The sequence below is a fragment of the Pinus tabuliformis genome, chromosome 1_1, assembly GCF_031772625.1.
Source record: "Pinus tabuliformis cultivar Carrire ecotype Pingquan chromosome 1_1, CPIR1, whole genome shotgun sequence".
In the NCBI taxonomy this organism is placed as follows: domain Eukaryota; kingdom Viridiplantae; phylum Streptophyta; class Pinopsida; order Pinales; family Pinaceae; genus Pinus; species Pinus tabuliformis.
The window spans coordinates 721,900,480-721,913,685 of NC_142297.1; the positions used below are offsets into that span (position 1 = coordinate 721,900,480).

The window sequence follows — 13,206 nt, forward strand, 5'->3', positions numbered from 1 at the left end:
TATTTCGATATGTGGTTAGAGAATCTGCTCCTGTATTCTTTCAACTATCATAGAAGTTAGAACCTTATATCATAGTGAGCTATATGCAATTCTTTTTCATTTTGTGCCTTGATCATCACTCAAATCCTTATGCTTGAAAATAACGTTTAGTCTGTTTTAACTTTTAACTTCTATCTGTCTTCATGTTTCCATGCTTTTGCCTATTTTTGCGTCAGTTGTCTCATAAACATTTTACCTTGTTAATTGAGCAGTGAGTTGTAATTCATCTGTTCCAGTTTAGTATGGACTACAAGTTTTCAAGGCCCCAGAAATATCATTACAAATGCAGAATTATTCAATTTTCCAATCCATTATAAGACGTATATGGTTTATAGATTATTTTCTTGAAAATATACAATAGATCTCAAGAAATTCATTGCCTTTTATTAGTTTTTGTTGGTATTGCATGTTCACACAAATTTTATTCAATGACAAGGCTAGGGCATGTTGGCAATAGTGAATTGGAGCACGGAAGCATGTGTCCAGACAGTATTCTTGCTTGCAATAAACCTGGATTGGCAGGAAATATTAAGAAAAGAAGTTAACAGTATTTGTGGCACGGGCATACCAGATGCAGACATGCTTAGCAGGATGAAATCAGTATGTATTCCATCACTTTTCTCATTCGATTTGTTGATTATTTCTCATTTAAGGTAGCATAGTGACTGTTGTCTGTTTTTTTTTCTCGCTGGCAGATGACTATGGTGTTAAAAGAATCTCTATGGCTATACCCACCTGCACATTCGATAATAAGAGAACCATGCAAGGAGATGAAGCTCGGCCCGTTTTCACTTCCAAAAGGCGCACTCCTGAGTTTCTCAATTTTGGGAGTGCATCACAGTGAGAAGTATTGGGGGCCAGATGCAAACATGTTTAAGCCCGAAAGATTTGCAGATGGTCCCTCAAAGGCAGCTACTGACCCGAATTCCTTTTTACCATTTTCAATGGTTCCAAGAACATGTATTGGCCAAAACTTTGCCATGTTGGAGGCCAAGACTGCGTTAGCTATGATTTTGCAGAGATTCTCATCCAGTCTTTCACCTGCATACAGGCATGCTCCCATTGCTATGGTTCAAGCCAATTGACTAAACTAGCAGTTGTCCCAAAAGGTACAAAGAGAGGCCGATAGGATTATTAAATTAGAATTGTTGAATTTCTCTAGAAGAAATGTTGGTTCAAGCCTAACGGATGAGCAATTTGAGCTCGCTAAAGGCCTTCTAATTGTTTTTTATTATTGTAAAATTATATTGATAATTCATTGGTTTTACTTTCAAAAGCTTGAAGGAATTTGAAGAGCAGGGATAGAATTGCTTTGTGGGATTTCATCCCAAGTGCTGAGTTGATTGCTTTAACTTGCTTGGAATAGCAACCTTGAGTGCTTTGATAATTGTACATCTGTTGGGTACTGGTGATTGTATCATCTCCCCCTACATTTTGATTATTATTCAGAAAGCTGAAGAACGTTCCACTAGAGTTAACAATGGATACATTTTTATTAAGTGCATTTGAAACACTCATTACAACCATAGGAGAATTGAAATCTAAATTTAAAGTGAAGAAGTCATCAACTTCAGAGGATAATTCTATTCCCGTGGCTGCCTCTACAATAACCTTACTATTGGTTGCTACCTTCCTTGCCTACTTTCGTAAGTATATAAACAAATATTTAAGAAAAAATAATTAAGATAAAAATAATGTTAAATGTTAAAAAAAAAATTTCAAGAAAAATGAAATAGGGAAACAATATATATCAATTCTATGAAGGTATGTTGTTTAAGAGAAACCAACTATATATATTTATAATTATATATAATAATAATAATGTAAGTATATAAAAAAATATTTAAGAAAAAATAATTAAAGTAAAAATAATGTTAAATGTTAGATAAAAATTGTTTTTCATGAAAAATTAAATAGGAAAATAATGTGATAATTAATTTTTTTTAGGAGTTATCAATTTAATTAAGATATGTTATTTAAGAGGAAACAATTATATATATTTATAATTATATATAATAATAATGTAAATATATAAAAAAATTAATTATAAATATGTAAATATCTATCTATATATATATAAAAGATAGATCCATCTTAATTACGAATTTAGTAAGTGTTGAGAGGGATCAAATTTTTTAAAGTGCAGAACTTGTAAATAGTCTTTATTTTTAGAGAGAGTGCAAAGCATGTAAATCCTCTGTACTCTCAGAGATTTGATCCTGTGTATTTTTAAATTTTACTTTTGAATGCATAAATGGATCCAATGACTTCAAAATCCAATTGGGCACTTGGATTATGTAGACTAAACAATTTAAATTACAATTATGCATATGTTTAATACACCTTAGACAAAATTGACTAAACTAGCAATTGTCCCAAAAGGTACAAAGAGAGGCCGATAGGATTATTAAATTATGATTGTTGAATTTCTCTAGAAGAGATGTTGGTTCAAGCCAATTGACTAAACTAGCAATTGTCCCAAAAGGTACAAAGAGAGGCCGATAGGATTATTAAATTAGAATTGTTGAATTTCTCTAGAAGAAATGTTGGTTCAAGCCTAACGGATGAGCAATTTGAGCTCGCTAAAGGCCTTCTAATTGTTTTTTATTATTGTAAAATTATATTGATAATTCATTGGTTTTACTTTCAAAAGCTTGAAGGAATTTGAAGAGCAGGGATAGAATTGCTTTGTGGGATTTCATCCCAAGTGCTGAGTTGATTGCTTTAACTTGCTTGGAATAGCAACCTTGAGTGCTTTGATAATTGTACATCTGTTGGGTACTAGTGATTGTATCATCTCCCCCTGCATTTTGATTATTATTCAGAGAGCTGAAGAACGTTCCACTAGAGTCAACAACGGATACATTTTTATTAAGTGCATTTGAAACACTCATTACAACCATAGGAGAATTGAAATCTAAATATAAAGTGAAGAAGTCATCAACTTCAGAGGATAATTCTATTCCCGTGGCTGCCTCTACAATAACCTTACTATTGGTTGCTACCTTCCTTGCCTACTTTCAATCTGGTGGCCCCGGTAGCACAGCTTGGTAATGGATGACGGTAGGCTGTGGACACCGGGGCAGAGTGGAGTCTCATCTCATTGCAATAATCGGGCAGGTGAGGAGGAAAGGTTATTACTGCCATTTCAAGAAGGCATGGATATTTCAAACGAGTTTGCTTTCGGCAGCAGTAGGAATCATAAAAAAATACTGAGATATTCTTCACAGTTTTCTGAGTAATTGTTTATAAAATCTCTACTTTAGATAAGGCATGCAGCCAGAACGAAGGATATGCTAGACATATACTTCAAGGGAGAAGATTCCCTTTCATAGAATTGCTAACTCTTGGGACTTTCTGCAATGCAGGTTACAGTGGAGATGTTTGATTTGCTCAACCTGCTCCAAAGGATCATCGAGGGCGGTCCATGCCAAACCATGCTATACAAAAACGTGAGAAGTCTTATATGCTTTCCCTCCAGCTAATCAGAATAATCATTTTGCATATGGTTAGAGATTATATCTAGTCACATACTTAGTAGAAAGTTCCAAATGCAAATTTTACCATGTGTCCAGAATCAATTTTGAACGTTTTTCCTCATTGAAGTAGATCGATAGTTATTATAAATCGTGAACCCCCTCTGTGTGTTTGATGTTTAACAAAGGGAGTGAAAAAAACTATTGGTGATGTGGTAGCAGCAGGTTCATAGTAGCACCCCCTTGACAGTTTTCTATACCATGGAACCCATCCCTCCTCTCCCATTCCACCTAGAAATTGCTTTTGGAAACCACTCATCAAAATTTCATGGGCATTTTCCAACAATGAACTTTAGGTGCAGTTTCCAGGAAATTGAAGGAGAATTTCAAAATTCCAAACAATGGGGTTTTTGAAAAATGGCCTCAATTAGATGAGACACGAGAATTTTTTTAAAATTGTCAATAGTTTGGGACATTTTGTGGGTTTTCTAAAGGGTATATACTCAGTTTTTGGCATGGTCGAGTTTTTCAAAAAAACTGATCCTTTATTTGAAGGTTGGTTTTTGCGTGCATGTTTCCTTCGTGGCTTGGAATTAGAAGCTTTGATATCATGAAAATGCTTTTTCAGATCTGGTTGCATCTTCTACCATAGTTTTAGAGGTCATTGGTTTTGATATTCAAGAGAAGATTATTCATAACTCTTTTGTATTCATTCAATTTTATTCATCACATGAATAGCTTAATAATTTTGGCTATGAGCACATTCTAATAGCAAATATCTTGAGTCTGCTAAAGAGATGTTGGTTCAAGCCAATTGACTAAACTAGCAATTGTCCCAAAAGGTACAAAGAGAGGCCGATAGGATTATTAAATTAGAATTGTTGAATTTCTCTAGAAGAAATGTTGGTGCAAGCCTAACGGATGAGCAATTTGAGCTCGCTAAAGGCCTTCTAATTGTTTTTTATTATTGTAAAATTATATTGATAATTCATTGGTTTTACTTTCAAAAGCTTGAAGGAATTTGAAGAGCAGGGATAGAATTGCTTTGTGGGATTTCATCCCAAGTGCTGAGTTGATTGCTTTAACTTGCTTGGAATAGCAACCTTGAGTGCTTTGATAATTGTACATCTGTTGGGTACTGGTGATTGTATCATCTCCCCCTGCATTTTGAATATTATTCAGAGAGCTGAAGAACGTTCCACTAGAGTCAACAACGGATACATTTTTATTAAGTGCATTTGAAACAATCATTACAACCATAGGAGAATTGAAATCTAAATATAAAGTGAAGAAGTCGTCAACTTCAGAGGATAATTCTATTCCCGTGGCTGCCTCTACAATAACCTTACTATTGGTTGCTACCTTCCTTGCCTACTTTCAATCTGGTGGCCCCGGTAGCACAGCTTGGCATTGGATGACGGTAGGTTGTGGACACCGGGGCAGAGTGGAGTCTCATCTCATTGCAATAATCAGGCAGGTGAGGAGGAAAGGTTATTACTGCCATTTCAAGAAGGCATGGATATTTCAAACGAGTTTGCTTTCGGCAGCGGTAGGAATCATAAAAAAACACTGAGATATTCTTCACAGTTTTCTGAGTAATTGTTTATAAAATCTCTACTTTAGATAAGGCATGCAGCCGGAACGAAGGATATGCTAGACATATACTTCAAGGGAGAAAATTCCCTTTCATAGAATTGCTAACTCTTGGGACTTTCTGCAATGCAGGTTACAGTGGAGATGTTTGATTTGCTCAACCTGCTCCAAAGGATCATCCATGGCGGTCCATGCCAAACCATGCTATACAAAAACGTGAGAAGTCTTATATGCTTTCCCTCCAGCTAATCAGAATAATCATTTTGCATATGGTTAGAGATTATATCTAGTCACATACTTAGTAGAAAGTTCCAAATGCAAATTTTACCATGTGTCCAGAATCAATTTTGAACGTTTTTCCTCATTGAAGCAGATCAATAGTTATTATAAATCGTGAACCCCCTCTGTGTGTTTGATGTTTAACAAAGGGAGTGAAAAAAACTATTGGTGATGTGGCAGCAGCAGCTTCATAGTAGCACCCCCTTGACAGTTTTCTATACCATGGAACCCATCCCTCCTCTCCCCTTCCACCCAGAAATTTCTTTTGGAAACCACTCATCAAAATTTCATGGGCATTTTCCAACAATGAACTTTAGGTGCAGTTTCCAAGAAATGGAAGGAGAATTTCAAAATTCCAAACAATGGGGTTTTTGAAAAATGGCCTCAATTAGATGATACACGAGAATTTTTTTAAAATTGTCAATAGTTTGGGAGATTTTGTGGGTTTTCTAAAGGGTATATACTCAGTTTTTGGCATGGTCGAGTTTTTCAAAACAACTGATCCTTTATTTGAAGGTTGGTTGTTGGGTGCATGTTTCCTTCGTGGCTTGGAATTAGAAGCTTTGATATCATGAAAATGCTTTTTCAGATCTGGTTGCATCTTCTACCATAGTTTTAGAGGTCACTGGTTTTGATATTCAAGAGAAGATTATTCATAACTCTTTTGTATTCATTCAATTTTATTCATCGCATGAATAGCTTAATAATTTTGGCTCTGAGCACATTCTAATAGCAAATATCTTGAGTCTGCTAACCAATTGCATTTGTTATAAAGGGAATTTCCAAGATCTTGGTCCAATTTCTGACTAACATTTAAGAATGTTGAAGTTTTGTCTATATCAAATCTTGGGGTATCGTGTAGATCTAGTATAAGACGATAGCAGATCGATAGTTATTATAAATAGTGAACCCCCTCTGTGTGTTCGATGTTTAACAAAGGGAGTGAAAAAAACTATTGGTGATGTGGCAGTAGCAAGTTCATAGTAGCACCCGTTGACAGTTTTCAATACCATGGAACCCATCCCTCCTCTCCCCCTCCACCGAGAAATTGCTTTTGGAAACCACTCATCAAAATTTCGTGGGCATTTTCCAACAATGAACTTTAGGTGCAGTTTCCAGGAAATTGAAGGAGAATTTCAAAATTCCAAACAATGGGGTTTTTGAAAAATGCCCTCAATTAGATGAGACACGAGAATTTTTTTAAAATTGTCAACAATTTGGGAGATTTTGTTGGTTTTCTAAAGGGTATATACTCAGTTTTTGGCATGGCTGATTTTTGCCAAACAATTGATCCTTTATTTGAAGGTTGGTTGTTGGGTGCATGTTTCCTTCATGGCTTGGAATTAGAAGCTTTGATATCATGAAAATGCTTTTTCAGATCTGGGTGCATCTTCTACCAGAGTTTTAGAAGTCACTGGTTTTGATATTCAAGAGAAGATTATTCATAACTCTTTTGTATTCATTTAGTTTTATTCATCGCATACATAGCTTAATAAATTTGCCTCTGAGCACATTCTAAAAGCAAATATCTTGAGTCGGCTAACCAATTGCATTTGTTATAAAGGGAATTTCCAAGATCTTGGTCCAATTTCCGACTAACATTTGAGAATGTTGAAGTTTTGTCTATATCAAATCCTGGGGTATCGTGTAGATCTAGTATAAGATGATAGCATATCGATAGTTATTATAAATCGTGAACCCCCTCTGTTTGTTCAATGTTTAACAAAGGGAGTGAAAAACACTATTGGTGATGTGGCAGTAGCAGGTTCATAGTAGCACCCCCTTGACAGTTTTCAATACCATGGAACCCATCCCTCCTCTCCCCCTCCACTTAGAAATTGCTTTTGGAAACCACTCATCAAAATTTCATGGGCATTTTCCAACAATGAACTTTAGGTGCAGTTTCCAAGAAATTGAAGGAGAATTTCAAAATTCCAAACAATGGGGTTTTTGAAAAATGCCCTCAATTAGATGAGACACGAGAATTTTTTTAAAATTGTCAACAATTTGGGAGATTTTGTTGGTTTTCTGAAGGGTATATACTCAGTTTTTGGCATGCCCGAGTTTTGCAAAACCACTGATCCTTTATTTGAAGGTTGGTTGTTGGGTGCATGTTTCTTTCATGGCTTGGAATTAGAAGCTTTGATATCATGAAAATGCTTTTTCAGATCTGGGTGCATCTCCTATCAGAGTTTTAGAAGTCACTGGTTTTGATATTCAAGAGAATATTATTCATAACTCTTTTTTATTCATTCAGTTTTATTCATCGCATACATAGCTTAATAAATTTGCCTCTTAGCACATTCTAAAAGCAAATATCTTGAGTCTGCTAACCAATTGCATTTTTTATAAAGGGAATTTCCAAGATCTTGGTCCAGTTTCTGACTAACATTTGAGAATGTTGAAGTTCTGTCTATAACAAATCTTGGGGTATCGTGTAGATCTAGTATAAGACGATAGTAGATTGATAGTTATTATAAATCGTGAACCCCCTCTATTTGTTGAATGTTTAACAAAGGGAGTGAAAAAACTATTGGTGATGTGGCAGCAGCAGGTTCGTAGTAGCACCCCCTTGACAGTTTTCAATACCATGGAATCCATCCCTCCTCTCCCGACCGATAAATTGCTTTTGGAAACCACTCATCAAAATTTCGTGGGCATTTTCCAACAATGAACTTTAGGTGCAGTTTCCAGGATATTGAAGGAGAATTTCAAAATTCCAAACAATGGGGTTTTTGAAAAATGCCCTCAATTAGATGAGACACAAGAATTTTTTTTAAAATTGTCAATAGTTTGGGAGATTTTGTTGGTTTTCTAAAGGGTATATACTCAGTTTTTGGCATGTCCGAGTTTTTCAAAACAACTGATCCTTTATTTGAAGGTTGGTTTTTGGGTGCATGTTTCCTTTGTGGCTTGGAATTAGAATCTTTGATATCATGAAAATGCTTTTTCAAATCTGGGTGCATCTTCTACCAGAGTTTTAGAAGTCAACGGTTTTGATATTTAAGAGAAGATTATTCATAACTCTTTGTATTCATTCAGTTTTATTCATTGCATGCATAGCTTAATAATTTTGGCTCTGAGCACATTCTAATAGCAAATATCTTGAGTCTGCTAACCAATTGCATTTGTTATAAAGGGAATTTCCAAGATCTTGGTCCAGTTTCCGACTAAAATTTGAGAATGTTGAAGTTCTGTCTATATCAAATCTTGGGGTATCGTGTAGATCTAGTATAAGACGATAGCAGATTGATAGTTGTTATAAATCGTGAACCGCCTCTGTGTGTTCGATGTTTAACAAAGGGAGTGAAAAAAACTATTGGTGATGTGGCAGCAGCAGGTTCATATTAGCACCCCCTTGACAGTTTTCAATACCATGGAACCCATCCCTCCTCTCCCCCTCCACCGAGAAATTTCTTTTGGAAACCACTCATCAAAATTTCGTGGGCATTTTCCAACAATGAACTTTAGGTGCAGTTTCCAGGAAATTGAAGGAGAATTTCAAAATTCCAAACAATGGGGTTTTTGAAAAATGGCCTAATTAGATGAGACACGAGATTTTTTTTTAAAAAGTGTCAATAGTTTAGGAGATTTTGTTGGTTTTCTAAAGGGTATATACTCAGTTTTTGGCATGGCTGAGTTTTTCAAAACAACTGATCCTTTATTTGAAGGTTGGTTGTTGGGTGCATGTTTCCTTCGTGGCTTGGAATTAGAAGCTTTGATATCATGAAAATGCTTTTTCAGATCTGGGTGCATCTTCTACCAGAGTTTTAGAAGTCACTCATTTTGATATTCAAGAGAATATTATTCATAACTCTTTTGTATTCATTCAGTTTTATTCATCGCATGCATAGCTTAATAATTTTGGCTCTGAGCACATTCTAATAGCAAATATCTTGAGTCTGCTAACCAATTGCATTTGTTATAAAGGGAATTCCAATATCTTGGTCCAGTTTCCGACTAACATTTGAGAATGTTGAAGTTCTGTCTATATCAAATCTTGGGGTATCGTGTAGATCTAGTATAAGACGATAGCAGATCAATAGTTATTATAAATCGTGAACCCCCTCTGTGTGTTCGATGTTTAACAAAGGGAGTGAAAAAAACTATTGGTGATGTGGCAGCAGCAGGTTCATAGTAGCACCCCCTTGACAGTATGTCACTCAAAAGAATAAAGGAATATGCAATAGCCAAAAGTAGTGCAAGAAAGGAACACCTTTAATTGCTAAATGAACCAAGATACTAAATGAAAAACAACAACACACTACAAACTTTTACTCGAAGAAAACAACAAAGCCTGTTGTGAAATTATGTACTGAGACTACTGATGGTTTTTCCATAGAAGCTAAAGAGAATGCTTTGGTTTGGTATCATCTTGATGCTAATCTGGATTTTTGATCTTGCCAATCCAAGGAGTTGTTTAGATAATTTGGAGAGTGTGTTTGCAAACAAGCAAGTGAATGTCAAAATTGTACAACATATTATTGAGGTTTTTGTTTATAGGTCTACTATGGGGTCAAGGTCTATGGAGAAATATTCAATATTTAATATTGTATAATGTGTATGTTAGCTACAAGTTTATGTATGTAAGCTAATGATGGCTTCCATCAATCTCAATCTATGCAGTTTCTTAGGCACGAGAAGATGCTACCTCTGCAATTTGGTCATGGATTCAAAACAGAGCAGCAAAATGTTGATAATAGAGATGGCTTCAGTGGTGTCTATGACCAAGTTGTTCACATGAAGGAGCTTATTTTCCTTGAAGCACATGCAGAGCCATATATGAGGGAATTGACTGCCAGTGATGTTGTCATAGGTACACTCTTGTTGGAAAAGAGAGGGTAGGAAAATAACGTACAAATATTGATAAACCCCAAACACGATGGATTTCCAATTATTGATGGACTCTTATATCATTGTTTTATGGCATTAGGATATCAAAGAGATGAAAACCATGGTTTTCGATAGCTAGACACTTTTTTTTTGTAGTTTTGCCAGATGTCTAGCAAAAGAATAATTAATTTATCCTACGAATTTTACCACTAATTATATTTTTACATGAGGAATTAACCCATGGATAAAGTAGAGTATATTTTTCAAATAAGTTATATGAAACAAAAGGTTTTATAAACCATACTTCAACAGATGACAAAAAAGTCTCTTTCAAAATTCGATAAAAGGACCATTGGATAACAGGTGGCATAGTTGACCCTGTTTAAAGGGAGGTCGATAGATTTTTAGGAATATTTACAACAGATTCAAATTTGTAGGCAGGATATCAACAGTCAAAGAATCAATTTCCAATTTGATGGCAGATGATTTTCTATCATTTCCGTATCCCTTGTAGCAACTTCTAATTTATTGTATTTTTAGTTTATTGTTAGGATTTTATTCCTAAAATCTTGTAATAGCTTGAGGATTATGTTTTTCCTATATATTCTTTCATTAGAATATATATTTGTAATGTAAGGGAGGTTGGATTTTGGTGTAAAAAACCCAGTTTGTATACTGTAGAAACTTGATAAAGTACTCCTTGTTATGCCTAGAAAATTGGCTATTGCTAACAACATAAGCTAATGGCAATCTTGGCATTTTGACTGTGCAATGGAGGATGCCCATTACATACCTAACAAGAAGGGTTCTTTGAGAGTAAGTATAGCTATTAGTTGAATTCCTGTATCTGGGCTCCAGAATATTGTTGAAATCTTCTAATTTGACTGTTTTGTGATAATATTTGATGGTATTTTTGTTCATATACCGGTGAATATTGATCAATATGAATGATTTTCCTTTCACAGTTCTTGTGTTTTGATTCTTTATGAATAGGAATTGATTCATTCAACTAAAATTGGTATTGTTGATTTTGATGGTACTTCTGTTCTCCAGTTTGATGATTGGGTGTTGTGCCGAATTTACAAGAAAAATGGTCATTCTTAGAGAGTACAAGGGGTAGAACGAGATGAATCACCAAGTGCAGATGAAGTGATGGCTTCTTTGCCTGACATTGATCAGCAAAACAAACTACAACTGCCCAAAATTGCCTCTTTCAGTGGGTTGTTGGTGAGTGATGATCCTTTCATAGATGATTTTTTAAACAATGAAGCCATGGATGGCAACGGAAACAATAGCGGAATACCTCAAGTCCAGTCCTCCAACCCCTCTCACAACAATTTCAGCAATAACAATGACAACAATAGTGATTGCCGATATGAAGTTGTCGCAACACAAGAAGAATTAGCAGTGGAGAATGACAACAAATTCAATTCTCTCAAGAGGACCCTCTCCTTAGCATATGGGGACGATGAAACCAACCTTGCAAAGAGATTCAACAACATGTAGAACAACTACAACTACAACGTCAACAATAATGTTTCAGCCTTGCTTAATTCAATGCAGCCCAATCAAACTCCAATAGCAGAACTTCCTAAGCGCATTGAATGACAGTGAACAGAATTTCAGACTTCACTACATTCAGAATATGCATTGGACCACCTAAGCAACTGCTCATCACAGAGATTTTGAATTGTTTTCTACAGGACTAAGATTGGTATACGTAAAAAAAAATTGGATACTAACTCAAAATAGATTTTTCTTTCTACAACTGATCTGTATAATAGTTTCAATGGTATACATGAAAATTGTCATAATTTGTGCATGGAATGAACAGTAGCATCTTGCTATATTCTGTGTATAGCAATAGGTATATACAATCAGTGTATCAGGTGCAAAGAAACTGTCTATGGCTTCAGGCCTTTATTGGTCAGACCATTGTAGCATTTTCACTGTGGTATATTATTGTTTATAGAGGAGTAGACAAGTTGTTCATACAAAAGCCTTCCTAAATATGAGAAGGCTTATACTTCCAATTTCTGCATAAGAGTAGAAACTTGTATGACAATATTCCTATATTCAATCAGAAGGTTTGTAGTTAAAATCTCCATAGTATTCATGGGATGCATAGCTATAACAATCATCAGATCAGAATGTTTGGAAGAGATCAGGAGACCCATATCTACAATTAAGTTTATGTATCAAACCATACTAAAGCAACAATATCAAATAAGGAGGAGACATTACATAAGAGAGACTCCAAGATTTGCAAATATTGCTTGTCATAGTATGAAAAATCTAGTTTACCTCTGTATCAGATCTGTAAAGATCTTAGAATGAGATCCAGACATATTAATGTGAAAATTTATGTGCATATTAGATATAAAAGATTTGAGTTTTGGGTTATCAAAGTTATAGATTGAGAACTACATGGATTGCTTGATAGGATGCCTGGTTCGATTTTTATATCAGGATTGCTAGCTTCTTTGTGGTGGTAGTGTGAGATCAATTGGGAATTGCTACTCGTTTCATACTTCAAGAGGGAAATGAATTTCCCAATGATGGTGGTGATGAAGGAACCCAGCAAAAGAACACAAAATGTCATAGCTGATTGAATAAAAAAATCAATTGTGTAAATATAAATAACACACCCTACAAAGTGATGTCTTCTTGAATATTGATCAATATAAATGATTTTCCTTTAACAGTTCTTGCGTTTTGATTCTTTATGAATAGGAATTGATTCATTCAACTAAAATTGGTATTGTTGATTTTGATGGTACTTCTGTTCTCCAGCTTGATGATTGGGTGTTGTGCCGAATTTACAAGAAAAATGGTCATTCTCAGAGATTACAAGGGGTAGAATGAGATGAATCACCAAGTGCAGATGAAGTGATGGCTTCTTTGCCTGATATTGATCAGCAAATCAAACTGCAACTGCCCATAATTGCCTCTTTCAGTGGGTTGTTGGAGAGTGACGATCCTTTCA

At 35.1% G+C, this 13,206-nt stretch overlaps 1 pseudogene; it reads left to right on the plus strand.

Moving 5' to 3' along the window:
* Positions 1–483: 483 nt before the first annotated feature.
* LOC149215926 (cytochrome P450 714A2 pseudogene) lies at positions 484–1,124 on the plus strand (annotated as a pseudogene).
* The last annotated feature ends 12,082 nt before the right edge of the window (positions 1,125–13,206 follow it).